Raw genomic sequence first — 27,424 nt, forward strand, 5'->3', positions numbered from 1 at the left:
ACATAAACAAGGCAAATCTATAATTACCATCCATCTCCAGTGAAGCCAAGAAAACCATTTAGGCACCCTAGGCATTTGTGAAAAATTTTTTATGATATGATGGATATTGTCCAACTGTACTTGAACCATCAGACAAATTAAAGCAGCCCATTTCTGGGATTTTTTCACATCCCATATGTTCTTTTAACCACAGATAGTCTACAGTCATAAGATTTTGGAGTGCTACAACTTGCACCCCTCCCAACTCCTGGTTGAGTTCCAACAGTACAGATCCGGTCAAATTCGTTGTCTCACTGTATGCACATGCCAGCCTAGACATCTCCCTCCTCATTCCTATGGCAAGTCCAGGAGACGGTGGGCTGGATGCAGCCACAACCGCAGCATCGTCCGGATCCCTGTGTAGGCTTTTTGATGATCATTCCCCGGCACAAGTCCTCCAGAGAGTGCTGATGCCGGAAGCTCCTCCTCATATCGTATCTTAGTTCATTTTCTGGGTATCCAAGCTAGGCCTTGATCTTCTGCATAGAAACAAACAGACCCTTTGCCCACACTTTGGCATGCCCTCTATACCACTGTGCAGAACTCACTGGAGGTCAGCACACAGTAACTGCTTTTTTTTTTTTTTAATTAAGAGAAAGGAATATTATCAGAAAAGAGTACCTCCATAGCTGATCATCTGACACCCTTTAAGTGATCAACATTAAGGATATTTAAAGCATGCGTTGATCTTTGATTTACCAATAGTTTTATCCTGTTAAGGAGTAATCCCCCTTTTCTTTCTTTCTTTCTTTTTTTTTTTTTTTTAAATTTTTAATCTACACTTACATGAAGAATACTATATTTACTATGCTCTCCCCTATATCAGGTCCCCCCTAACAACCACATTACGGTTACTGTCCATCAGCTTAGCAAAATGTTGTAGAGTCACTACTTGTCCTCTCTGTGTTGTGCAGCCCACCCTCCCCTTTCTCCATCCCCGCCATGCATGCTAATCTTAATACTCCCCTTCTTCTCCCCCCCCCTTATCCCTCCCTGCCCACCCATCCTCCCCAGTTCCTTTCCCTTTGGAACATGTTAGTCCATTTTTGGGTTCTGTAATTCCGCTGCTGTTTTGTTCCTTCAGTTTTTCCTTTGTTCCTATACTCCTCAGATGAGTGAAATCATTTGGTATTTTTCTTTCTCCGCTTGGCTTATTTCACTGAGCATAATACTCTCCAGCTCCATCCATGTTGCTGCAAATGGTTGGATTTTTCCACTTCTTATGGCTGAGTAGTATTCCATTGTGTATATGTACCACATTTTCTTTATCCATTCATCTACCGATGGACATTTAGGTTGCTTCCAATTCTTGGCTATTGTAAATAGTGCTGCGATAAACATAGGAGTGCATCTGTCTTTCTCAAACTTGATTGCTGCATTCTTAGGGTAAATTCCTAGGAGTGGAATTCCTGGGTCAAATGGTAGGTCTGTTTTGAGCATTTTGATGCACCTCCATACTGCTTTCCAGTTGAACTAATTTACATTCCCACCAGCAGTGTAGGAGGGTTCCCCTTTCTCCACAGCCTCGCCAACATTTGTTGTTGTTTGTCTTTTGGATGGCAGCTATCCTTACTGGTGTGAGGTGATACCTCATTGTAGTTTTAATTTGCATTTCTCTGATAATTAGAAATGTGGAGCATCTTTTCATGTGTCTGTTGGCCATCTGTATTTCTTTTTTGGAGAACTGTCTGTTCAGTTCCTCTGCCCATTTTTTAATTGGGTTATTTGTTTTTTGTTTGTTGAGGCGTGTGAGCTCTTTATATATTCTGGACGTCAAGCCTTTATCGGATCTGTCATTTTCAAACATATTCTCCCATACTGTAGGGTTCCTTTTTGTTCTATTGATGGTGTCTTTCGCTGTACAGAAGCTTTTCAGCTTAATGTAGTCCCACTTGCTCATTTTTGCTGTTGTTTTCCTTGCCCGGGGAGATATGTTCAAGAAGAGGTCACTCATGTTTATGTCTAAGAGGTTTTTGCCTATGTTTTTTTCCAAGAGTTTAATGGTTTCATGACTTACATTCAGGTCTTTGATCCATTTTGAGTTTACCTTTGTATATGGGGTTAGACAATGGTCCAGTTTCATTCTCCTACATGTAGCTGTCCAGTTTTGCCAGCACCATCTGTTAAAGAGACTGTCATTTTGCCATTGTATGTCCATGGCTCCTTTATCAAATATTAATTGACCATATATGTTTGGGTTAATTTCTGGGGTCTCTAATCTGTTCCACTGGTCTGTGGTTCTGTTCTTGTGCCAGTACCAAATTGTCTTGATTACTATGGCTTTGTAGTAGAGCTTGAAGTTGGGGAGTGAGATCCCCCCTACTTTATTCTTCTTTTTCAGAATTGTTTTGGCTATTCGGGGTCTTTGGTGTTTCCATATGAATTTTTGAATTATTTGTTCCAATTCATTGAAGAATGTTGCTGGTAATTTGAGAGGGATTGCATCAAATCTGTATATTGCTTTGGGCAGGATGGCCATTTTGACGATATTAATTCTTCCTAGCCATGAGCATGGGATGAGTTTCCATTTATTAGTGTCCCCTTTAATTTCTCTTAAGAGTGACTTGTAGTTTTCAGAGTATAAGTCTTTCACTTCTTTGGTTAGGTTTATTCCTAGGTACTTTATTCTTTTTGATGCAATGGTGAATGGAATTGTTTTCCTGATTTCTCTTTCTATTGATTCATTGTTAGTGTATAGGAAAGCTACAGATTTCTGTGTGTTAATTTTGTATCCTGCAACTTTGCTGTATTCCGATATCAGTTCTAGTAGTTTTGGAGTGGAGTCTTTAGGGTTTTTTATGTACAGTATCATATCATCTGCAAATAGTGAGAGTTTAACTTCTTCTTTATCAATCTGGATTCCTTGTATTTCTTTGTTTTGTCTGATTGCCGTGGCTAGGATCTCCAGAACTATGTTAAATAACAGTGGGGAGAGTGGGCATCCCTGTCTGGTTCCTGATCTCAGAGGAAATGCTTTCAGCTTCTCGCTGTTCAGTATAATGCTGGCTGTGGGTGTATCATATATGGCCTTTATTATGTTGAGGTAGTTTCCCTCTATTCCCATTTTGCTGAGAGTTTTTATCATGAATGGATGTTGAATTTTGTCAAATGCTTTTTCAGCATCTATGGAGATGATCATGTGGTTTTTGTCTTTCTTTTTGTTGATGTGGTGGATGATGTTGATGGATTTTCGAATGTTGTACCATCTTTTCATCCCTGGGATGAACCCCACTTGGTCATGGTGTATGATCCTTTTGATATACTGTTGAATTCTGTTTGCTAATATTTTATTGAGTATTTTTACATCTACATACATCAGGGATATTGGTCTGTAATTTTCTTTTTTGGTGGGGTCTTTGCCTGGTTTTGGTATTAGGGTGATGTTGGCCTCATAGAATGAGTTTGGGAGTATTCCCTCTTCTTCTATTTTTTGGAACACTTTAAGGAGAATGGGTGTTATGTCTTCTCTGTGTGTCTGATAAAATTCCGAGGTAAATCCGTCCGGCCCCGGGGTTTTGTTCTTGGGTAGTTTTTTGATTACTGTTTCAATTTCTTTGCTTGTAATTGGTTTGTTTAACTTTTGTGTTTCTTCCTTGGTCAGTCTTGGGAGGTTGTATTTTTCTAGGAAGTTGTCCATTTCTTCTAGGTTTTCCAGCTTGTTGGCATATAGGTTTTCATAGTAGTCTTTAATAATTCTTTGTATTTCTGTGGAGTCTGTCGTGATTTTTCCATTCTCATTTCTGATTATGTTGATTTGTGTTGATTCTCTTTTTCTCTTAATAAGTTGGGCTAGAGGCTTATCTATTTTGTTTATTTTCTCAAAGAACCAGCTCTTGGTTTCGTTGATTTTTGCTATTGTTTTATTCTTCTCAATTTTGTTTATTTCTTCTCTGATCTTTATTATGTCCCTCCTTCTGCTGACTTTAGGCCTCATTTGTTCTTCTTTTTCCAGTTTTAATAATTGTGACGTTAGACTATTCATTTGGGATTGTTCTTCCTTCTTCAAGTGTGCCTGGATTGCTATATACTTTCCTCTTAAGACTGCTTTCGCTGCATCCCACAGAAGTTGGGGCTTAGTGTTGTTGTTGTCATTTGTTTCTATATATTCCTTGATCTCTATTTTGATTTGTTCATTGATCCATTGATTATTTAGTAGCATGTTGTTAAGCCTCCATGTGTTTGTGAGCCTTTTTGTTTTCTTTGTAGAATTTATTTCTACTTTCATACCTTTGTGGTCTGAAAAATTGGTTGGTAGAATTTCAATATTTTGGAATTTACTGAGGCTCTTTTTGTGAGCTAGTATGTGGTCTATTCTGGAGAATGTTCCATGTGCACTTGAGAAGAATGTATATCCTGTTGCTTTTGGATGTAGAGTTCTATAGATGTCTATTAAGTCCATCTGTTCTAGTGTGTTGTTCAGTGCCTGTGTGTCTTTACTTATTTTCTGCCCGGTGGATCTATCCTTTGGGGTGAGTGGTGTGTTGAAGTCTCCTACAATGAATGCATTGCAGTCTATTTCCGTCTTTAGTTCTGTTAGTATTTGCTTCACATATGCTGGTGCTCCTGTATTGGGTGCATATATATTTAGAATGGTTAAATTCTCTTGTTGGACTGAGCCCTTTATCATTATGTAGTATCCTTCTTTATCTCTTGTTACTTTCTTTGTTTTGAAGTCTATTTTGTCTGATATTAGTACTGCAACCCCTGCTTTCTTCTCACTGTTGTTTGCCTGAAATATGTTTTTCCATCCCTTGACTTTTAGTCTATGCTTATCTTTGGGTTTAAGGTGAGTTTCTTGTAAGCAGCATATAGATGGGTCTTGCTTTTTTATCCATTCTATTACTCTATGTCTTTTGATTGGTGCATTAAGTCCATTTACATTTAGGGTGACTATTGAGAGATATGTACTTATTGCCATTGCAGGCTTTAGATTCGTGGTTACCAAAGGTTCAAGGTTAGCTTCTTTAGTATCTTACTGCCTAACTTAGCTCGCTTACTGAGCTGTTATATACACTGTCTGGAGATTCTTTTCTTCTCTCCCTTCTTATTCCTCCTCCTCCATTCTTCATATGTTGTGTGTTTTGTTCTGTGCTCTTTTTAGGGGTGCTCCCTTGTAGAGCAGTCCCTGTAGGACGCCCTGTAGAGGTGGTTTGTGGGGAGCAAATTCCCTCAGCTTTTGCTTGTCTGGGAATTGTTTAATCCCGCCATCATATTTAAATGATAGTTGTGCTGGATACAGTATCCTTGGTTCAAGGCCCTTCTGTTTCATTGCATTAAGTATATCATGCCATTCTCTTCTGGCCTGTAGGGTTTCTGTTGAGAAGTCTGATGTTAGCCTGATGGGTTTTCCTTTATAGGTGACCTTTTTCTCTCTAGCTGCCTTTAAAACTCTTTCCTTGTCCTTGATCCTTGCCATTTTAATTACTATGTGTCTTGGTGTTGTCCTCCTTGGATCCTTTCTGTTGGTAGTTCTGTGTAATTCCATGGTCTGTTCGATTATTTCCTCCCCCAGTTTGGGGAAGTTTTCAGCAATTATTTCTTCAAAGACACTTTCTATCCCTTTTCCTCTTTCTTCCTCTTCTGGTATCCCTATAATACGAATGTTTTTCCTTTTGTATTGGTCACATATTTCTCTTAGTGTTGTTTCATTCCTGGAGATCCTTTTATCTCTCTCTGTGTCAGCTTCTATACGTTCCTGTTCTCTGGCTTCTATTCCTTCAATGGCCTCTTGCATCTTATCCATTCTGCTTATAAATCCTTCCAGGGATTGTTTCACTTCTGTGATCTCCTTCCTGACATCTGTGATCTCCTTCCGGACTTCATCCCACTGCTCTTGCATTTTTCTCTGCATCTCATCCCACTGCTCTTGCATTTTTCTCTGCATCTCATCCCATTGCTCTTGCATTTTTTTCTGCATCTCTGTCAGCATGTTCATGATTTTTATTTTGAATTCTTTTTCAGGAGGACTAGTTAGGTCTGTCTCCTTCTCAGGTGTTGTCTCTGTGATCTTTGTCTGCCTGTAGTTTTGCCTTTTCATGGTGATAGAGATAGTCTGCAGAGCTGGTACAAGTGACTGCTGGAAGAGCTTCCCTTCTTGTTGGTTTGTAGCCTTTTCCTGGGAGAATAGCGACCTCTAGTGGCTTGTGCTGGGCAGCTGTGCGCAGACAGGGCTTCTGCTTCCTGCCCAGTTGCTTTGGGGTTTATCTCCACTGTTGCTGTGGGCTTGGCCTGGCTGGGGCTGTTCCTCCAAAATGGTGGAGCCCCGTTGGAGGGGGAGCAGCCAGGAGACTATTTATCTCCGTAAGGGGCCTCTGTGCTCCCTGCTGCCCAAGGGGTTAGAGTGCCCAGAGATCCCCAGATTCCCTGCCTCTGGTCTAAGTGACCTGTCCTGCCCCTTTAAGACTTCCAAAAAGCACTCTCAAAACCAAAACAACAACAGCAACAATGAGAGAGGGAACAGAAAGGAAAAAAAAAAAGGAAAAAACATGCGATTTTTTTTTTTTTTTTTTTTTGTCCTCAGGTGCCGGTCCCAGGTACCCGCTCACTGGTCCTGCTGCCCTGTCTCCCTAGCACCAGGGTCCCTGTCCTTTCAAGGCTTCCAAAAAGCACCCACCCACCGGTCCCGCAGGGAAGGAACGCTTGATATTCTTTGTCCTCAGGTGCTGGTCCCAGGCACCCGCTCACCAGTCCCGCCGCCCTGCCTCCCTAGCACCGGGGTCCCTGTCCCTTTAAGGTTTCCAAAAAGCACTCGCCAAAAGAGAGAAAAAAAGGGGAAAAACACGCGATTTCCTCCGTCCTCAGGTGCTGGTCTCAGGCACCCGCCCACCGGTCCCACAGGGAAAAACGCGCGATATTCTTTGTCCTCAGGCTTCAGTCCCAGGCACCCGCTCACCAGTCCCACCGCCCTGCCTCCCTAGCACCGGGGTCCCTGTCCCATTTAGGCTTCCAAAAAGCACTCGCAAAAAAGATTTAAAAAAAGGGGAAAAACGCGCGATTTCCTCTGTCCTCAAGTGCTGGTCTCAGGCACCCGCTCCCCGGTCCTGCAGGGAAAAACGTGGGATATTCTTTGTCCTCAGGCGCTGGTCCCAGGCACCCGCTCACCAGTCCCGCCACCCTGCCTCCCTAGCACCGGGGTCCCTGTCCCTTTAAGGCTTTCAAAAAGTGCTCGCCAAAAAGAGAAAAAAAAAGGGGAAAAAAGCGCGATTTCCTCCATCCTCAGGCGCCGGTCTCAGGCAACCGCCCGCCGGTTCCACAGGGAGAAACGCGGGATATTCTTTGTCCTCAGGTGCCGGTCCCAGGCACCTGCTCACTGGTCCCGCCACCCTGCCTCCCTAGCAACGGGGTCCCGTCCCTTTAAGGCTTCCAAAAAGCACTCACCAAAAAAAAAACCGCACCAGTTTCTTTCCGCCCACCGGGAGCCGGGGGGAGGGGCGCTCGGGTCCCGCCGGGCTGGGGCTTGTATCTTACCCCCTTCACAAGGCACTGGATTCTTGCAGGTGTGGATGTGGTCTGGATGTTGTCCTGTGTCCTGTGGTCTCTATTTTAGGAAGATTTTTCTTTGGTATATTTTCATAGCTCTATGTGTTTTTGAGAGGAGATTTCCACTGCTCTACTCACGCCGCCATCCTGGCTCCGCCCCAGAATTCTCATTTTAATGTGCTCTAATATGATAGATGATCTGTGATAGCTTGCCTCTCTTTTTACAATGTCTTCAGATACGGCATGACTACTGCCTCCCTTAGTGGGACGCATGCAGGGGTTGCTGACAGACTGAAGTGTTCCTGTACACAAGTGTAAAGGACAGCACCTTCTACTGATAGGGGAGAGACACTTATGCTCCTGTGCCCATTTGGTATACCAGCAAGCTGTGGCATGGCCACCCCACCCTGGCCTGTTGGAGTTGATGACTAAGTGTGGGAAATGAAAGTTTAGGTATAAGGGAAATATATATGAGAAATGAAAGTAGATCAATCCTCTTTAGAGTGTATATGGTCTGTACAGTCATTTAAAGCATTTTTCCCATTTAAAGGTACCATACATCTATATTTATTGTATTGTTCAACAACACTTTAATTTTGCAGTTGTGTTTGTTTTGCAATTATTTTGCATTAAGCTGAAAAATAATAAAGTTCATGTTTAACTAAAACTTATATACAGAAATCTCATTCTCAACTTTGGTGATAGTTACCTCATGCAGACTATTTGTTGGCATTGACTATCTCCCAGAGGAACCATAGTCGTGCCATGGGAATGAGAAGTGACAACTTCTCAGGTCAGGAGAAATTACAAGGAAATCAGGTCAGGAGAAGTTACAAAAAGACTGTGCTTGAAAGTGAAAGTTGAACACATCTTCAGAAAATGTGTTTACATCGTATGTTGTGGAGGAAGACTTTTCATTTAGATCAAATAACCGTTTTCACTTTGAATTTCAAGTTTTCTTGGCACGTATAAAAAAGTGAGGCAATAGTTATCAGTTTTTGGCTTCAGTTGGCAAGAGAACATAGTCGATAATTAAATGATGACAGATTTTTATCAGTGTACTGGATGCTTCAAACAGAAAATTAAATTCCAGTACCAATTTTATCTTTTCAGCTAATCCATGTAATCAAAGTAGGGATTTGAAGGTTTATTCTGCTGAAGGTGAAGCATCTGATATCACGTGAATGTTACAAGGATTTGAGTTTAAAAGTTCAATAATGAGGATAAAAATTTTGTATTTGTGACAATAATAAGGAGAAATTTGGGATGCCAAGCTTCATGGTAAGAGCAATGTTGTTTCCAAGGTTAAAAAGCCCAGAGTAGCAATCCACTAGACATTGATTAGGGGCACACATAATTCATAACGTCGTTCATATAAACTGTATCATTTTGCCAACTGGAATGAAAACATAGTTCACAAAATTTATAAATATTTTACATATACACAACTAAATGACCTACAAAATTCTGTGAAGTTAAATTTTACAAATAGCAGAACAGAGTATGTTTGAGTCCTCTTCTTTATCCATCACAAATAGTTAAGGTGGTTGAACCTTTGAAGTTGTAACTGTGAAAAGTAGCCAGTGTGAGAAATAATGATGGCGAATTTTTATGAGTCTCCAAAATTCAGTTTTGTGCTTTATTCTAAATAAATGAGATGTCTTAGAAACAAAAGAGTATCTAAGAAAATGCTGAGTGAAAACATGATGACAATTTTGCAGAATCTGACTTGGACAAAGCATTCTGAAGAATTATAGAGACTGGTTATTTGACAAGTGTTTTTCTCATGAAAATATTTGTTAATGACATGTATTCTGAATGAAGGAAAAAGGCATTACTTGTGAAAATATTTTGGCTAAAATATTAAAAACAGATTCTGTCAATCTCTGCCCTTTCCAGCTACTTCAGTTTTGTAGGATTATTTTCACAGTGAAAATTATCATGGTCTGTGGAGGAAGCTCAAGTTTATTGAAGGGATCAAGTTTATTAATCATACAATACAACTTTGAGGATTTTTTAAAGTTTTAAATATTTTTGAAATTAAAAATAGTATGACCATATATTTAAAAATCAGTTATTCTAAAAGATTTCAATGGCACTGTGTTAGAGAATCTGAAATATATGAATATTTACCAAGAGTTAATTACTTTTATTTTTTCCTTTTTAATGTTTAAATATTCATTACTAGGAATTATTTTTGTTTCTAAATTTGCTTTGGTAATATGAATGTTTTTTAGGAAAAAAGTTACTTGAAAGTATAAAACTTATTATTTGAGTTTGTAATATAAAAAGCTAATTTGTTATATTGCCCTGTTTTATATCAGCTTAATTATTTTTGGGGGCTCAGTTTCACACTCCTGGTTTGAAAAACAATTTATGCAGTCACCCTACATAAGAGAGAAAAAGATCTGGAAAATAAAGAAGTAAAGAGGAGGCATAAATGAATAATATCATGAATGGAAAAAAGGACATAACCACAGACAGGAGTCATCAATAATATTCTAAAATAATGATATCACTAACTTTGTGCAACATGTTTGAAAACTTAGATGAAATGGACAATCCTTTCAATATATAACCTAACAAATCTAACAGGTGAAACTAGATTGCATGAATGGTCCTAATACTATAAAAGAAACTTAATGACCAAAACTTTTTGACAAAGAAAAACACTGTGGTCACAGTTTTGTAGGTGAGTTCTACCAAATTCTTACCCGGTGGTTCATCCCAGTTTGCACAGGCTTTTCCAGAGCAAAGAAGATGAATGGTTGACTTATTCTGTAAGACCAATACAATCATTAAGCAAAACCTGGCAAGGACAGTACAAGAAAACAACACTACGGACTTACTTTATTCATAAATATAGATAGAATCATCTAAAACAATTTAATGATCTGAACCCTACAGTGTATAAAGTGAGCGTATACAGTGTCTTGGGGCCAATTAAGTGGAGAAACCTGGCAAACACCACTGCAGCCAGGTGACCAGCTCAGCATCCTCTGTGGTGAGTCAGGTGGACAGCATGTGCCCCAAACAGGGTGTGAGGAGTGGTGTGTCTCCGCCTCTGCTTCCTCCCAAACCTTCTCTCTAGTTGAACGGTGAGAAAGACATCAAACCCTAACATTCTACAAAATACATGATCGGTGCTCCTCAAAACTATCTAATGTCATCAAAACAAGGGAAGTGTGAGAACCCGTTACAGCCAACAGGTGGCCAAGGAGACAGGTCAGCAAATGTGCCACAGTACCCTGGAGGGGATCCCGGCTCCAGAGAAGGACATTAAGCAAACAGAAAAAAAAACTAGAAAAATGTAAACAAGGCCTGAGGCTTAGTTGATAACAAGAAAGGACCTCTGTTCATCAAAACAGAAATAAGAAACTTTACAGAAAGTGCAAATCTGCATTTAGAGCAGGAGGAAGGCATTTGTGATGCAGGCAGGCAGCGATCTGAGAGCACCCCACAAACCCGTCCCTGGTGTGCAGCCCCTTCACCAGCTAGTCAGATGCTGATTATCTGCTGCTGGAAGGGATTTTCCTGGTGTGATGAAGGTCCCAAATCTCCCTAAAGGTGGGGAGTTGTCAGATGGGCCAAAGCGACCAGGCAGCCCTTCCTGCTGGCTCTGGAAGAGGAAGGCAGACATGCCCTCCGCTGGCCTGGACAGAAGCAGACACCCAGCTTGTGAACTGCCTATGAGCACCCTGAGGCAAGGAGCTGTGGCAGCCCCATGGAGCCGAGGGCGGCCCTGCCCGCAGCTGCCATGGCGGGATGCCCATCACACAGCCCCAGGAAGGAGTTCTGCCAGCAACAGCGAGGAAGCAGCATGCCCCCGCCCAGCACAGGGCGGCAGGCACCTGCACTCCCACCTGTGAGACCCTGGGCAGAGCCCAACCACACCTGCTGACATCAGGCCTAAGGAGACTGTGGAGTGGTGCATTTCTGATATTTTAAGCCACTGAGTTGTGGTAACTTGTTATCCAGCAAACAGAAAAGTAACACAATGAAATAGCAAGGAGTGAGAAAGAAATGCTTCAAGAACAAATAACCTCCTAAGAAAAGAAGGTCACACACATGGCCAGCAGATATGGCAGATGTCTTTAACCTCTTAATGAGGAATGCAAATGGCACTTGGATGAAATCGCCATTACCTAGGAAACTTGTGGATACTGATTTCTAGATTTCAGGTCTAGATTTCAAGACTCTCTTGTTCATTGTATGTAGAAAAGTCAAGGGGCATAACCACTTCAGCAAATAATTTAGAATTATGTTATTCAGCTGAATATTTGCCAGGCTTACTGTGGCAAGGAAATCCTGTTTCTGGGAGTGCACCCAAGAGCAACTCTTGCAAGTGTTCATCGGAAAACATGTATAAGAACTAACAGCACTGCTTTTATTAGAAACATCTTAGAAATAACCAAACGTCCCTCAGCAGAGACTGGGAGTCAAGTGTGAAATACCCACACTCGGAGCATTCCGTAATGGTGAAAACAGCAGGTTCACGAAGCCGTACACACCAATCCTGCAGTGCAGCACCATGTGAATGAACAAGCTGCAGAGGGTTAACCATACCATGGCATCATTCCTATACTGTCAATTAAAACAATTACCAGAAAAACACTTCAAAAAAGATTCTAAGAATGTTTTCATACTAAAATTATGTTTCACAAAAGCATCAGAATGATAAATGCAACATTTCAGGCCCGAGTTACTTCAAGTGGGGTAAGCAGGAATTTGGGGTAATGAAGATGTAAATGATGGGCAGCATCCCAGAGAATCACTTATATGTGGTCCGTGCTTCCAGTTACATCGGATGAGAAAGACGGTGGGAGGGGGGAAAGGAGAAAGGCCACATGAGAACCCATGAGAGCAGAGTAGTGAACAAATGAGTTTGTAATTCTGTGCACTCACGGTCACGGCAGGGTAGGAGGGTGGGGATGGTTGCTTTGCCAGCCCTGTTTCAGACCCAGGGAGGGCCCCTTGATGAAATCCTTTCTGGCCAATGCATCCCAAGTGGGCCATGGCACTTAGCCAAACCAGGCCTTTTCTGCACAGACATGCAGGAGCTGACTGTCCCAAGGATTGTTACTGGGTTGATGTGACAGCCTATTAAAAATGGGTGGTTCCTGTTTACATTTTATTCAAATGAACCAACTATACAGATATTTAGGAGATAATTGAGAAAACTTGGTATCAAGTGATACCACAAAATTCATATTAACTTTATTGTCATGGTTATTTGAGAGAACCCACATATATGCAAAAGTGTATACATACTATTCTGAATTTATAAAATGTTTACAACTAAAAGAAATATGAAGGAGCCTTCATTTTAAGTCTAAACTTATATTTCCTTTCTCTTTCCACAAGTCATTCCAATTTAATAGGTGTAAAATATTATTTCATCAAGTGTCATACTCTGATTATGCCTTTAAAATAGTTGCCTGTTTCATTCATGGTGACATTTTTCTATTGAAGTAAATTCAGGGTTTACATAACACAAGCATATACATTTTGTATTGAAGTCACTTAGTAGGCGCCATAACAGTCAATACCTAGGGAAATCTCAGATCTTCATTACCTAGAAAATGACAGGCATCTACTGAGGCATAACGGTAATTGCAGGTATCAATTTTGTAATCCGTGTCATCAAGGAAAGCAGCAGGCTTTTAGATGCTTACACGGTGCCTCAAAAATGCAGGGAACTTCAAACAAGGTGGAGAGTCCAAGATGACTTGCAGAATGAATGTACAGTGTCTGCAACTGCCTTGAGAATCTCAAACATTATACATTATAAACTCTTTACCTGCAACAGTGCACACTCCTGAATACCCATAAAAACTCTTTACTGGCTTCCTGGGGAACTCTTTCCAAGAGAGTCCACCCTTTTGAACATTCAATTAGAAGAACAGGTCTCACCCTCCCACTCTCTCATCCTTCCCAGCTGGATGGCATTTAGGATTGTACTCATATTTTGCCAGCTATCCAGGGAAAACAGCTTGTCAGTTGCTTGGGAGCCTAGCCAGTGTAGGACCAAAGCCAAAATGAGAAGGAAAGATCTAGAAATAGAGAATTGTGGCCATTTGAATAGATCTCCACCTCCCATACCTGGACCTTCCTCAACCTGCTCAAACCACATTTTCACAGGGAGGCACTTGGCAAAGGTGAGGATATTTTCCTACTCCCCTAAACGTTGCTCTCAGCCTACTATGAGTTCCATGAAAAAACTGAAGAACCAAACTAGCACCTTAGCTGTCTTGTGAATTTCCCACAGAGTTAGGAAGAAAGGTGTTCCTCCCATGGAGTTGTCGGAGCAGATGATGGCATTTTCTTCTCTAGTTTTTGGAAACGGATTCACTTCTACTTGCATGAATTTGTTTTTTTCAAAGAAATGTAAATTTAGGAGAAGACAAAGGAAAAATATCATTCACCTGCAGATTAAATCATGAAGATCCCGAAGTACTTGGCATGCCTCTCCTTTTTTTCTCAATTTCTTTGAAAGCTTTCAGAGTATTAAATAAAGTGAGGAAAGTGTTAGAAACTTGCTTGAATAAAATCTATATTTTCTAAACTAGTCAGTGATTGATTCGGTTTAACTGCTCTGTTTTTCTAGGTCTCAGTTTTAAGCAGAAGAAGATACTGCGGAGAGAGAAGTGGAGAGGAGGAAATCGGGTTTTTGTTCCTTTTTCACTCTTGTATTCGACAGCATACCTCCCCAAACAGCAAAGCGTTAACGGTAAGGATGAAAATCTTATCAAAGAACAGAAGTGTAAATGCCAGATGGGGACTGTGCTATGTAAATTACAATGATACACATTAGGGGTGTGAGTGTGTGAGCAAATTTTACGTTTTGCCAAAAACATCATCCCACATTTCAATGTTCCTGTTGAAATAAGATGTACTTATTTTATAATCTATGGTAACTTGCACTCAATGGATCATAATCCAATACAGTATATGGGTAGTTACCACATACTCCTTAACCCTGACACTTCTCAGAAGGGGAAATGCCAGGCACCTGTGCACACAGCTGGGTGCTCCACCCAGAGGCTGGGTCCCTCCACACCAGCACTAGCATCCCTGGGGTCTATCGGAGATGCAGAACCTCGGGCCTCCATCCCAGATCTGCTGACTCAGAAATGACATGTTGCCCAGACCCCTAAGCGATCTGTGGGAGGCTGTGTGAGACTCAGTGTGGAACCAGCTGTGCAGTGCCTTCAGGCCCTGGCCCAGAAGCCTTTTTCTTGGGGTCAGCTATGAGTAAGTTTATCCAGACCCGTGCAGCCCCAGCATGGCCCTAGAATTGTTTGGGAGACACCCGAGCCTTTGTCTGCCTTTCAAAAGTTTCTCCTCTTTGCAAACATAATTATAGGTAGACTATGCCAGTCACTCAGTAGTGAGGATGAGAACACGCAGCAGGTACCCCAGGACAAAAACTAGTTCTAACCCAGACTGGCAATTTTCACCAGGGTTTCCATAGAAATTGCACCAGGGGCTCCGTATCCTTACGCCCTCTTCTTAAACCAAACAGGGATTTGCCCTCGGCTCGTCCTGGAGAAGGCATGGGAGCCATCGGCGGGAGGGCAGTGTGCTACCCCTCTGCCCTTCTGATGTGTTATCTCTGGGATGCAGGCTAGGAATCTTACCAAGAGCTACCGGATCTTGTGCAGATTCAAGTTTGAATCTCCTGAATCCAGAGGACACACCTTTTCCCACAACCACGGGGAATAAATCTGTGTGGGGAGCCCCAGCATCTTTGAAGAACTTCATGGTGGTTCATTTCTGCAGGTCAGAAATCATAGGGAGAACTGCTGCCACCAGGATGGGGTGGGCTAAGGGGCTCCTGAGAGACGGGTCCCCACACTTATACCCAAATCGAGGTGCGAGTGGTGCCCACAGGACAGCACAGCCAGAGTAGTGATCAGGGAGCTCACACAGCCCTAGCCATTGGCTAGCTGACCCTGATGTCCCAGAAATGGAATGGGGGGCAGCTGCTGAAGCCCTTTGATCTGTCTAGGCAGAAAAACTATCTGCTGAACAGAAGTCTAATTTCAATAATCAAAACACAGTTCTTGGACCTTCAATCAATTTAGATACTGGAGTCTGCTCACAGATAGAAATCTCCTGGAATGAAGGGGAGACAATTCCCTTGAGGAAGGAGCCTTCCATGTTACTGAAAATTTGCAGTTAATCTTCCAACTGCCTTCCCTAAGGGGACCTCCAAAGGGTGACTGTGTATGAGGGTGAAATAGCAGACTTTCCAGGGATTGCCAGATACTGACACTGAACTGACATTAATTCCTGGAGACAAAATGTCCCTGAGGCCCAACAGGCAGAGCTGGGATGAGGCCAGATAACGGAAGGCGTTTAGTCTCGGGTGCATGTAACACTGGGTTCCTCAGGTCGCTGACCCCACCCTGTGGTGTTTCCCAGTTCCAGAATGAACTCAGATAGACAGACTCACTCACTGGGACTTATCTTGTCCAGATGCTAAGGTGGGTGGATCATTAAGAAACTTCCAGAGGACCACTGAGGCACTGCATCTTAGAAGCCAGGCAGGGGGTGCCAAATGTGACCAGGATAGGCCTCTTTGCTGGGAGTAAGCATTCATCACCAGCATGGCTTCTGCACGTCACGGACACGACCCAGTCTGCTCAGCGAATGTGCATCAGCTGCACTCCTTCTCACAGGTGCATGAAGCCCAGTGATTGGCCAGCAGGCGGTGGGTCTCTCCCAGAGGCAGCCCCACGTGTAGGGCCTGAGTAACCGAGGCTCCTGGCCCCACGCTGTCACCTTCGCTCCTAGGACAGCCTCTTCTCCTGGATCTCGGCAGCTCAGGTCTGAAGCAGAAGAGGAGGCAGGGAGAACTGGAGCATGGAGCCCACAAAAGACACCAGAGAGTTCAGAAAATGTTCACATGTTTCTTGGAAGAGACAGCTCAGGCTATTTTGTTATGAGTAAGTGATGTGCAAATAAAGATTTTGGAAAACATAGGTTGTTTTTTTTCTGGCTATTGGATATATAATGGAATGTGGCTTGTAGGAAATTCTTAAATAGGTCTTAAATAGGTTTTTTTGCTGCAAAAAGCTTTACTGTTTCCAGTTGGTCCATGGCTTAGGAGAGAGCTCCATAGTGGTTAAAAGGCTGCCTAGTGTCTGCAGGGAGAGGCTCAGGTGGAGGCCCTGGCACCAGGGGGATGCCAGAGAGGCCACTCTATGGCTGCTGGGCTCCAGAGGCTCCTAGTTGTGCTTGAGGGTGTTTTCAAGATCCCATAATCTCTTGCTCTATCTGGTGTCCGATCGTGGTACTGCAGACTCTCTGGTGTTGACAAACTGCAGGGCCACCCTTGTCCCCAAAGGCCCCCAACCTGGCACCCAGATTATACCTCTGTTTGCTTCAGCTCTCAATTCAAGTGAGGCAGGAACCAGTCCCTCTGCAAGCCCCCTGCTAAATCCCAAGCCTTGATGCACATTCTATTCTCTTTCTATCCTGAGGGAGAAGCCAGGAGTTGGGAGCTCTCTCCCAATGCTGCTGCAGTGTTATAGTAAGGAGAGAAGACTAGGGGGGCAAAAGCAGAAAACTACTTCAGTGGGACCCTTCGTGGCTTTGCACTTGCCTGAAGTGCTGCAACCTCCTAACTGGCGCCTACATCCTCAGAAAGGAAAGTTAGTCCATGTGTTGTTTTTAAGTTGCTGTCTCCATGGTGGATGAGGGCACAAGACTTCCAGATCCATCATCTCGCCGCAGTCTGCCTGCCCAGCTTCCAGTGTCTCTTACTTTATATTTATTACGATTACTGTAAAGGGACTTTAATTGGCTTTTTATTTTATGTATTCTGCTGTTTTCTTTCCTACTTTGTAGTGGATATATCTACTTTCCTATACTTTAAAAAAGTATACATTTTATTTTTAGTTTTCTAGTATTTATCTCTACCTTACTCAGATGGACTTACATCTTTTTCCCAATAAATTCAAAGGTTTATAAATATCTGTAGTGCCAACATTGAAAAGACTAGGAACAACAAATGCTGGTGAGGATGCAGAGAAAGGGGAGCCCTCCTACACTGCTGGTGGGAATGTAAGCTAGTTCAACCATTGTGGAAAGCAATATGGAGTTTCCTCAAAAAACTAAAAATAGAAATACCATTTGACCTGGGAATTCTACTCCTAGGAATTTATCCAAAGAAAACAAGTTCTCAGATTCAAAAAGACATATGCATCCCTGGTTATCGCAGCAATATTTAAAATAGCCAAGATACAGAAGCAACCTAAGTGTCCATCAGTAGGAATAAAGAATGGATAAAGAAGAGGTGGTACATATACACAATGGAATACTATTCAGCCATAAGAAAGAAACAAATCCTACCATTTGCAACAACATGGATGGAGCTAGAGGGTATTATGGTCAATGAAATAAGCCAGGCAGAGAAAGACAAATAACAAATGATTTCCCTCTTTTGTGGAGTATAATGACAGGGCAAAACTGAAGGAACAAAACATCAAAAGGCTCACAGACTCTAGGAAGGGACTAGCAGTTACCAAAGGGGAGGGATGTGGGAGGGTGGGTGGGGAGAGAGGGAGAAGGGAATTGAAGGGTATTATGTTTAGTACACATGGTGTGTGTGTGGGGGGGGGGTCATGGGGAAGACAGTGTAGCACAGAGAACCCAAGTAATAACTCTGTGGTGTCTTACTACACTGATGGACAGTGACTTCAGTGGGGTATGGGGGGGACTTGGTAATACGGGTGAATGTAGTAACAACATTGTTTTTCATGTGAAACCTTCATAAGAGTGTGTATCAATGATACCTTAATAGAAAAAAATCTGTAGGGTCACCTGAATGGAATGATCACTGTGGTATGCTCATACCTCTTTCTTCTTTCTACTGTTACTACAAGACTGTTACTGTTTCCTAAGATTTTAATTCTGAATAGCTATAGATGTATTTTTGAATTCAGAATGTCCTTATCCTAAAAAAAATAATCATCCAAAACCTATCAAAGTAAAAATCACATTTATTAATTTATAAGTGTGTGCTACTGCTCTTAATTATATCATCTGTAGCATAATAATACATTTACAAAAAATACAGAAATCAAAACTCAGGTTATAATTATGAATTAAATGTTTTCCTGTCTAAATTCTATGGCTTCTTCCATGCCACCCTAGGATGAATAGAGTCCACTTTTGAAAGCTCAGTAAAGGTTCCTAAGTTATTTATTTATCCTTATTCTTCATCGCATTATTCATATCTCATTGTATCTTTCGAGTGTGTTTATCTTCCTGAAATGCTTCTCCCAAGGGTGTTTTCAACGACAGGCTGTTTTATCTTTCTGTGCCATATTGCTGTGAAAATTCTCATGTCTCTTTGTCTCTTTCTCTTTTTATTCATTATCTCAGGGTGCTTTCTGAATTCTTTCCACATCTGCACTTTAAAATTTTCCTATAATGTGTATTATTTTTTGTATTCATCTTCTTTTTGTTTGTTTTAACAATAAGAGGGCTTATAAAATGTTCAAGAGAAGCCAGAAATGGAACAAAATATAATTTTTTGGCAGAAAAATGGGTAAAGGCTATCAGCAGACACTTACCAGAAGGGTAAAGACAAATGTCGTGGCAACAACTGGCAATGTTTATGCATCTGTAATTAGTAAAATGCAAACTAAAATGAGATACACCTTCATGTTCTTCACATTGTCAAAAATCTTAAAAGTGGAAAACTTCTACTGTTGACTACATTGTAGTGGACCTTTTGCTCTTATTTTTTGTGAAGATAAATTGATAAAACTTTTTTAGAAAATTATTCAGCAGCATATTTCAGAATGAAAAAATAAAAGTCCGCATGACCTTTGAGCAAGCAATTCTTTTAGGAATCCATCCTAGGTAAACAATATTGCACTAAATTTTATATACAAATTCCCAAAACAGCTCAAATGGATTATAGACCTAAAACTATAAAACTCATAGAAAAAAGTATAGGAGAAAATCTTCGTGACCTTAGGCTAGGCAAAGCTTTCTTAGATATAACAAAGCACAAGCAAGAAAATCAAATATAAATTGGACTTTATCAAAATTATTAAAGCTTAATGCTGAAAGGATATTACAAAAGAGTGAAAAGATAATCCAGAAAATGAAGAAAATACTTGAAAGTCATATACCTGATAAGTGTTTCTAGTGTGTTTTGTGTCTAGCATTTATAAATAATTCTTACAACTCAAAAATATAAGGATATGTAACCCAACTAAAAATGGGCAAAAATCTGAATATTTATCCAAAAAAATACACAAATGACTAGTAAACCCCTAAAAGATCCTCAACATCATTAATCATTAGGCAAATACAAAATCAAAATCAAACTGAGATGTCCTTCACACTCACTAGGACGGCCATTAAAATGAACAAATGAAATAACCAGGGTTGATGCGAATATGGAATGATTGGAAACCTCATGCACTGAGTGGTGGGAATGTAAAATTTGTATAGCCATTTTGGAACAGTTTGACATTTATTAAAAAGTTAAATATAGGTTCATCGTATGATCCAGTAATTCCATTCATAGGTTTATACCCAAGAGATTTGAAAACATGCCCTCAAAAATCTTTTACATGGATGTTTGTAGCAGCATTATTCATAAGTCAAAAAGTAGAAACAACTCAAATATCTACCATTGGATGAATCACAAAATGTAGCATATCCACACTGAAATATTATCCAGCAATTAAAAGGAAGTTCTGCTACATGACACAGGCTGGATGATCCTGAGACATTATGCTCCGTGAAAAAGTGCAGAGTAAAGAAAGCCACACATTGCTTGATTCCATTTATACAAAATGTCCAGAACAGCCAAATCTATAGAGATGGAAATTGGACTAATGATTGCTTAGGTCTGAAGGGCTTGAGGAAATAAGGAGTGACTGCTAATAGGTTACCAGGTTTATTTTGGAGATGATCAAAATGATCTAAAATTGTTTCCGTGGCTGTGCAACTCTGTGAATATAGTAGGAACATTGAGTTGATTGCTTTAAGTGGAAAAATTAGGTTACATAAATTATATGTCAGTATGATCATTATATGAAAAATTTACATACAAAAATATCCACAGAGGTGTTGAGAAAAAAACTGGAATAACTAAAAATGTCTGACAGTAGCAACTGAATTAAACAGCATCCTTCCAAGGGCACACTATGTAGTCCTCCAAATAAATACAGGGGGAATCCATATATACTTACGATAAGAAGAAAACTCCAAAATGCAGGGTTAGATGGAAATTCAGTTTTAGGTAAATATATATATATACCATACTCCAACTTTAAACTGTAGGTAATTTTTTCATATTTGTGCAAGAGTACCAAAAAATACTGAAGACATGTAATTGCTGATACTGTTTTTGAACAACAGGGGGTAGGAGCAGAGGATGTGAAGGCTGGGGGGTTTGTGAGAGCTTTATTTTGTATGTCTGCATTGCTGGGATATTTTAGAATGAGAATGCCATTCTGTATTATTTGAATAATGAACAACAAATACACAGATAAACACAGCTAAGTAAAAAGAATGTACACGGGAGGACTGAGGAATTAAAGAAATGCCTGTCTTTACTCAGGGTCCTCTTGGCCAACAATGCGTGGGCTCCATCCATATAGTGACCTCCGCAGGGCACTGTGCCTGGACGTCAGCTGAACATGGCTTTGAGGAGGGCACTTTCATGTTTAGAAAGGAAAAGAAGGGGGATGGATGCTAAGTCTTTTTTTTTCTTTTTTTTACAGTCTATTCAATTACTTTCCTCTTTTTTTCATTCTCTTCGATTGTTGTAATTCATTTCTTTTTACCATTTTTAATGGTAATTCACTTCTGATTTTGTAATTTATTACTGTTTTTAACTATTTATATCTATTGATTAAAGTTAACACACCAGGGTGTGTCAGTCAGGTTCTATATGAGGATTGATTGAGGAACTTGATTTATGAACAGCCTTTGACAAAGTACAAGAAGTTTGTAGGGTTTTCACCAGTCTAGAGGAAGACCTGGTCAACAGGAATGGAAATGAGTGGCTCGAGAGGAACTTAGCCTTCCTAAGTTGCCTTCACCTTGTGAGTGTTGGTGAAGACACACCCTACCTCCACCTTCTTCCCGCTTGCCAGAGCTCCCCTCTGGGCCCCAGTGGGAAGCCCTCAGGCATGGAAGCCCATTGGCAGCCTCTGAGGGCAGAGAGCCAAGTGAGAACAGTCTGATTTTGGAAATTGGGGTACTTAGCTGGATAGAACAGTTTTGACCCTTATTTGTTGTGCACTGTGCCAACCCTGCCATGTGAACTCAGCATTTTGTACAATTCTTCTAAGTTACAACCTATTCTGATTGGCATTTTGTCACAATTTTTTTCTGATTTGTTGTTCTTGAAATGTCAAAAATGGCCTTAAAATGTGTTCAACACAGTTGATAAACAATAGAGTTCAGAGCTGAATTTGTATGTGGCCCCTCCTGACTACAATTTTCACAGCACTCTCATTCATACTTGCTTTTGAGGGGATTCTTGGCAGGCTTAATTTAAGCTTTATCTAAATAGCTTTAGAAATGAAGCAGTCTTTTCAAATACTGCCCACAATTCATGTTTAATTGCTCTTTTAGAAGCAATACTTGAAAAGGTTCCCACAGCAAGACCCAGATTCTTTTTTCATTGGAGAAAATAGGAATGAAAGGAAATCAAGGCAGGGAGATGTTACCTGAACTTGAGTGTTCTGAGAGGTGCCATGCTATTTCTGGGTGGTGAACTGGGGCTGCCTTTTATCCCACACAGTAAATAAACATCACCCTCCCTGCCTCTCACAAGCAACCTGAGAACTATCTATGATGCCTACTTCATGCCAGTGTAAGGCATAGGTGCAATTCCACTTGGACAAAATTAGTTGTGATCATCTTCAGATCTGAGTAGGTGCTTTAATCATGCCCATTCACCAACATCAATCAATCATATGTAAGCTGTACACACATCGTTGTTCAATGCAAAAGTGAATTTTGGGAAAATGCCTATATCTTATAACTAGTATCAAGCTCTTCTGGTCAGACAATGCTTGATTGTCATTCAACTCACCTGAAACACATTATGTGCTTTTTCATTGCCATTAACTTTTAAATTTCAGGGTCCCTTCAGACAATTTTTTCCCAAAGCAGAATGCATGTGAGAACACCTGAGAACCAGATTCATTCTAGGCTAACTGAATCAAATTGAGTCTAGAGTCTGTATTTTTAAAGAGCTCCTCTTTTGATCCTAACACCTAGCCATGTTTGGAACCCTACAACCTACAGTAATTTTTTATTGGTAAATATATTCTATTTTCTAAGTAGCTAAATATCAAGGAATTGTGTATATGTGTGTGTGTGTGTGTGTGTGTGTGTGTGTGTGTGTGTTACACATATATTTACATATAGTATGTTGGGGCAGTAGTTAGGAAGCTTCTGTTGCAGAAGCTTTGGAGGGTAATTTTCTAATTTTCTGGTGCTTTCTTGCATGGTGATGGTAGGTAGATAACCCAAGATAACTGCAGAATAATTTTTAATTTTCTTTGTCATATGAATCACTTTCACTTCAGGGAACTAAAGACAATGTGTTGATCTGATTTTATACATCAAATTCTTCCTGGTAGTTAGTTTCCATAACTTCTAATCTGACTTGAAGTCAATTTCCCATTTCTCCTGAGATGAAGATTATAGGCCCCAGAGAATATAACACAGGCAGGATAAGATGGCAGATTAAAGCCCAGAATATCACTAATTTCATTAGATCTAAAGAGGATAAATCATTAAGTGAAAATGGAATACTCCAATTAAAACTAAAAGATTGTCAGATTGGATAAAAAAGTACCTAATTATGTACAGCTTACAGGACATGTGTTTTAAATATGCGACTACAGCACCACAACCCACTGATAGAACAAAGGACCATCTCAATGCATGCAGAAAAAATGATATAAATCAAATGCATTAATGATAAGTGCACTTAGTGAACTAGAAATAGGAAGAAATGTTCTTAATCTGATGAAGATCTACAAATAACAAAACAGATGTTAAAGCAAGCATCATACTCAAAGCTTTAAGACATTACCTCTGACATCAGAAATAAAGCAAGAATCTGCTATCACTTTTATTCAGCTCTGTTGTGGAGATTCCAGTTGGCACAAAAAGAGATGGGGAAAAATTGAAATGTGAGAAATAGAATAGTTATTATTTTATATGTAGATAACTCTCTGTAGACAACTCAACAGAATCTAATAGTCTATTAAAATTAATAAGCAAATTGTCAAGGTCAATTATACTGGTTATAACATCAATATATGAGAACCAATTGTATTTCTATATACTAGCAAAAAAATTAGAAAATAAAATTTAATGGAGACCTTTTATGCAAGCATTAAAAAATTTAAATATAGGAATAAATCCAAACAGAGCTGCGTTAGTGACCTCAGCTCAGGTGGGTCAGAACTTGTGCTTCTAAGCCCTAGCCTGTGCTGCCTCCAGAAGTGGACAACTGTCCTGCCAGTGTTTTCTGTGCCCAAACAGATTCCTAAAGCCCTTGGAACAGAGCTGTCCCTTGTGAATCCCTTTCTTCCCCATGGCAATCCCATAAACACTAGAACCAACTGACTTTTGCCAAGCCAGGATGGCAGCTTGCCTTTCCCATATGGTCCTCTGCATGGACTGCCATATGGCACATATATCAACACTTGAGCTCTGTGTGACCTTGACTGTGTCCTCACCTCCCAGTTCGTGTTAGCACACTACACTGATAGGACCCAGGGTGCACGTCTCTGGGTTTTTAAGGCAAAGGGGCTGAATCCCATGAACAGAGCTGGTGCAGGGACCTGGAGTCCTATGGTCCAGGACGTGCGGCCATCCTCAGCAAAGGTGAGAGCCCCCTGGGCCCCCGACCACTAGTGCAGGGGGCCTGTTTGGTTTCTGCAGGCAGCATACACCACACCTGTGTGTTTTGCTCTGACAAGAAAGACTGATGACCTTGCGTGTTGGCTGAGCAAGAAACAGCTCTCCAGTGGTGGGCTGCAGCCACTCAGTCACCACATGGCCCACACAGGACCCTCAGAGACAGCAGCTGGAGAGGACACCCTGTCTGTGGCCGGGGACAAGTCCCGACAGGAAAACCACAGTGGAGGCCCGAGAATTTGTTAATAAAACCTATTCAGTTATGACTATTGTCCTTTTGAGAAACATTCCCTAGCTTGTATTGATCTAGTAAAGGCTGAATGCTTAGCTATGAGACATGAGGTGACTGAGGGATCCAGGAGGCCTTTCATGAATAGCTTTCTGCCGGATTCTTCCATAGGCCCAGATGCATCCTGGAAGCAGTATTGGGGACCTACTTGCGCAGGCCCTAGAGTGCAAGTGGCATGTCCCTCCCACCACTGCCAGGGTCATGAGTACCCTCTGGCCACTTGGCAGAGAAATGTTAACTTCAAGTCCCTCCCAGGTGGCACTGGGGCAGGGTGGGCAGAGCATGATGGCTGCACCAGTGGCACCTTCCCAGACAGGCCTTCTGTCCTGACTGTTTACCGCAGCCTGCCTTCTATCATGTCACAATTCTACTCTCATTATACAGCTTACTAGTATATTGTCTTGCTTATATCCACCTGGCTTATTTCACTGAGCATAATACAATCTCGGACCATCCATGTTGTTGCAAAGGGCAGGATTCCTCTCTTTTTATAGCTGAATAATATTCCATTGTGTACATGTACCACCCTTCTCTATCCATTCATCTACTATGGTAAATTTTCCTTTGTATTTGTCTGTTTCTTTTGTTTAGAACATAAAATAACTAAGTTCAGAGAACTTACTGTCATAGCATGAAAAACAGAAGCCTCACATTCAACCAAAACATAATGCAAGCCAGATATGTAATTTTGAAGTTTGTACTAGATGTTTTAAAATAGCAACAAAACAAAACAGATGACATTAACTTTAACAGTGTGTCTTACTTAACCTACTGTACATAAAAATTATCATTAACAGGTAATCAGTGTTACCTGGACTCAGCTCGTGCGGCTGTAGCCACGGCAGCACAGCCAGGAGTGATACACAGGCGACTAAGTCCTTGTTGATGAAACAAGTGCACTAAGTCTTTCAGCGCTGTAGGTCCAGTCAGAAGTTCTGTGACAGACGATACCCTAGATATTGTTGCTTCTATATGATTTTATAATAAATGTTATTTTTGTGTTTGTTTCTTTTTCCTTCCATTGCATATTTCCTTCTGGTTTCTTCATGTTCCTGTTCCCTCCTCCTTTTGCATCTGACTCTCCTTTTCATTTCTACTAGTGTTTATGTTTCCATTCTTAACAATTTATCAAAATGTAAAAATTAAATAATTATTAGGCCACTCAATAGGATGACTTGTTAGTTATTTCTCACCCCACTAAAATGTACCATTTTGAACCCTGCTTTCTTTCCTACTTTTCCCACACACAGGAAACCTAATCATATGAGACCTCCACTCTCCCACGTCTGTAAATCTTGAGATTGGAGAGATTTTTTTTTGTCAAGCTATTATTAAAGTTAGCTTGCAATATAGTGCATTTCCTTGTTCAGAGGCTTAATGAAACCCTACATGTCAATCTCATTCTCAGGACTATCTACTCACTGTAGCCACTGTAACAGTTTCTCCATCACTATTTCCTCTAGGGATGACCATGTCTGCACCGATATAGTTTTTCTGCTCCAGTTACCATGGAGGTAAAGATCTTCAACAATCCTCCTCAGATAGGAATCATGGTATGAGCCTCTCTGAATTTCTCTCTGCATTAATAAATGTCTTCATTTTGTCCTGACAGTTTAATGGTATCTTTATTTTTGAATAGCCTTATTGAATTACAATTAATACAGAATAAAATTCATGCGTTTAGAGTTTCATTTCAATGATGTGCTCACAGAGATGTGCAACCATCACCTCAGTCAACTGCAGAACCTTTTCCGTCATCACTGTGTCCACTACAAGTCACTCCCCATTCCCTGTAGCAACCACTGATTCACATCTTGGTTTGTAGATTTGCCTATTCTGGAAATTTCACATTAAGTGCAGTCATACAATTTGTGTTCTTTTTTGACTGGCTTCTTCACTTAGCATAAAATTTCCTAGATTTATCCGTGTTGTAGCATGTGTCAGTACATGATGTTTTGTTGATGAATAGTTTCCCACTGTATGAACATACCACTTTGTCCCTATTCAGTTTTCATTGTCCTTTAAGAGATGTTTGTTGATAGAAAATAGAAGGTAGTGCTCACCATTCAATATGCTACGTATAATAGGACTTTTGGGGGAGAAAGTGGGAGTAAGGATCAAATTTATATTTATTATATAAAATTTATAATTTTTTCTGAAAAAAAGTGGCTAACCAAAAAGTGACAGGGAATAGAGTTATTTTCTCAGTGAATTTGTTTTTGAGATAGAGTCTCTAGGTTTATTAGGGGCCTGCTGCCATTTGAAGAAGACAGTTCATGGAACAGGCAGGGGGACATCAGGGGATGCCAGAGGTTCCTAAAGTTTCCATTTATCTTGCAAGGTGGCCACAGTCCAGGCTTCATCCTCAGTCTGGGAGGCTGCATGCCTAGATTGTCAGCGCTTAGTGTGGCTCCATCTCCCAAGGCAGACTCACACCCTAATGTGGCTCTCACAGGCCAACATACCAAAACCAGAAAAATGGCCTTCCCTTTAGATGAGGATGGCAATTGTCAGATGAACTGAATGGTCCAGTCCAGAGATGTAAAGTGTGAAATCCAAGTATACTTCAAAGGTTGTTCTCAGCTATGCTACTTTGAAGCTCTGAACCCATCTGGTGAGGTAGGAGCACCCTGCATCAGTTTTGTTGAGGTGATTGCCTCTGTGACCCTACTATTCATATGTACTTTTCCTGAC

At 40.8% G+C, this 27,424-nt stretch overlaps 1 long non-coding RNA gene across 2 annotated transcripts in view; it reads left to right on the plus strand.

The window, feature by feature from the left end:
* The window catches only part of LOC140847745 (uncharacterized), a 30,293-nt gene extending 3,641 nt beyond the window's left edge, over positions 1-26,652 (plus strand). The window contains exons 2-3 of one of the 2 annotated variants that reach the window (XR_012127864.1): positions 14,126-14,248; positions 26,194-26,652. This is a non-coding gene — a long non-coding RNA (uncharacterized lncRNA). Of the gene's footprint in view, positions 1-14,125; positions 14,249-16,317; positions 16,440-26,193 lie in introns of those variants that run through there. The other variant, XR_012127863.1, reaches the window with a different exon arrangement.
* The last annotated feature ends 772 nt before the right edge of the window (positions 26,653-27,424 follow it).

The sequence above is a fragment of the Manis javanica genome, chromosome 2, assembly GCF_040802235.1.
Source record: "Manis javanica isolate MJ-LG chromosome 2, MJ_LKY, whole genome shotgun sequence".
NCBI classification, from domain to species: Eukaryota; Metazoa; Chordata; class Mammalia; order Pholidota; family Manidae; genus Manis; species Manis javanica.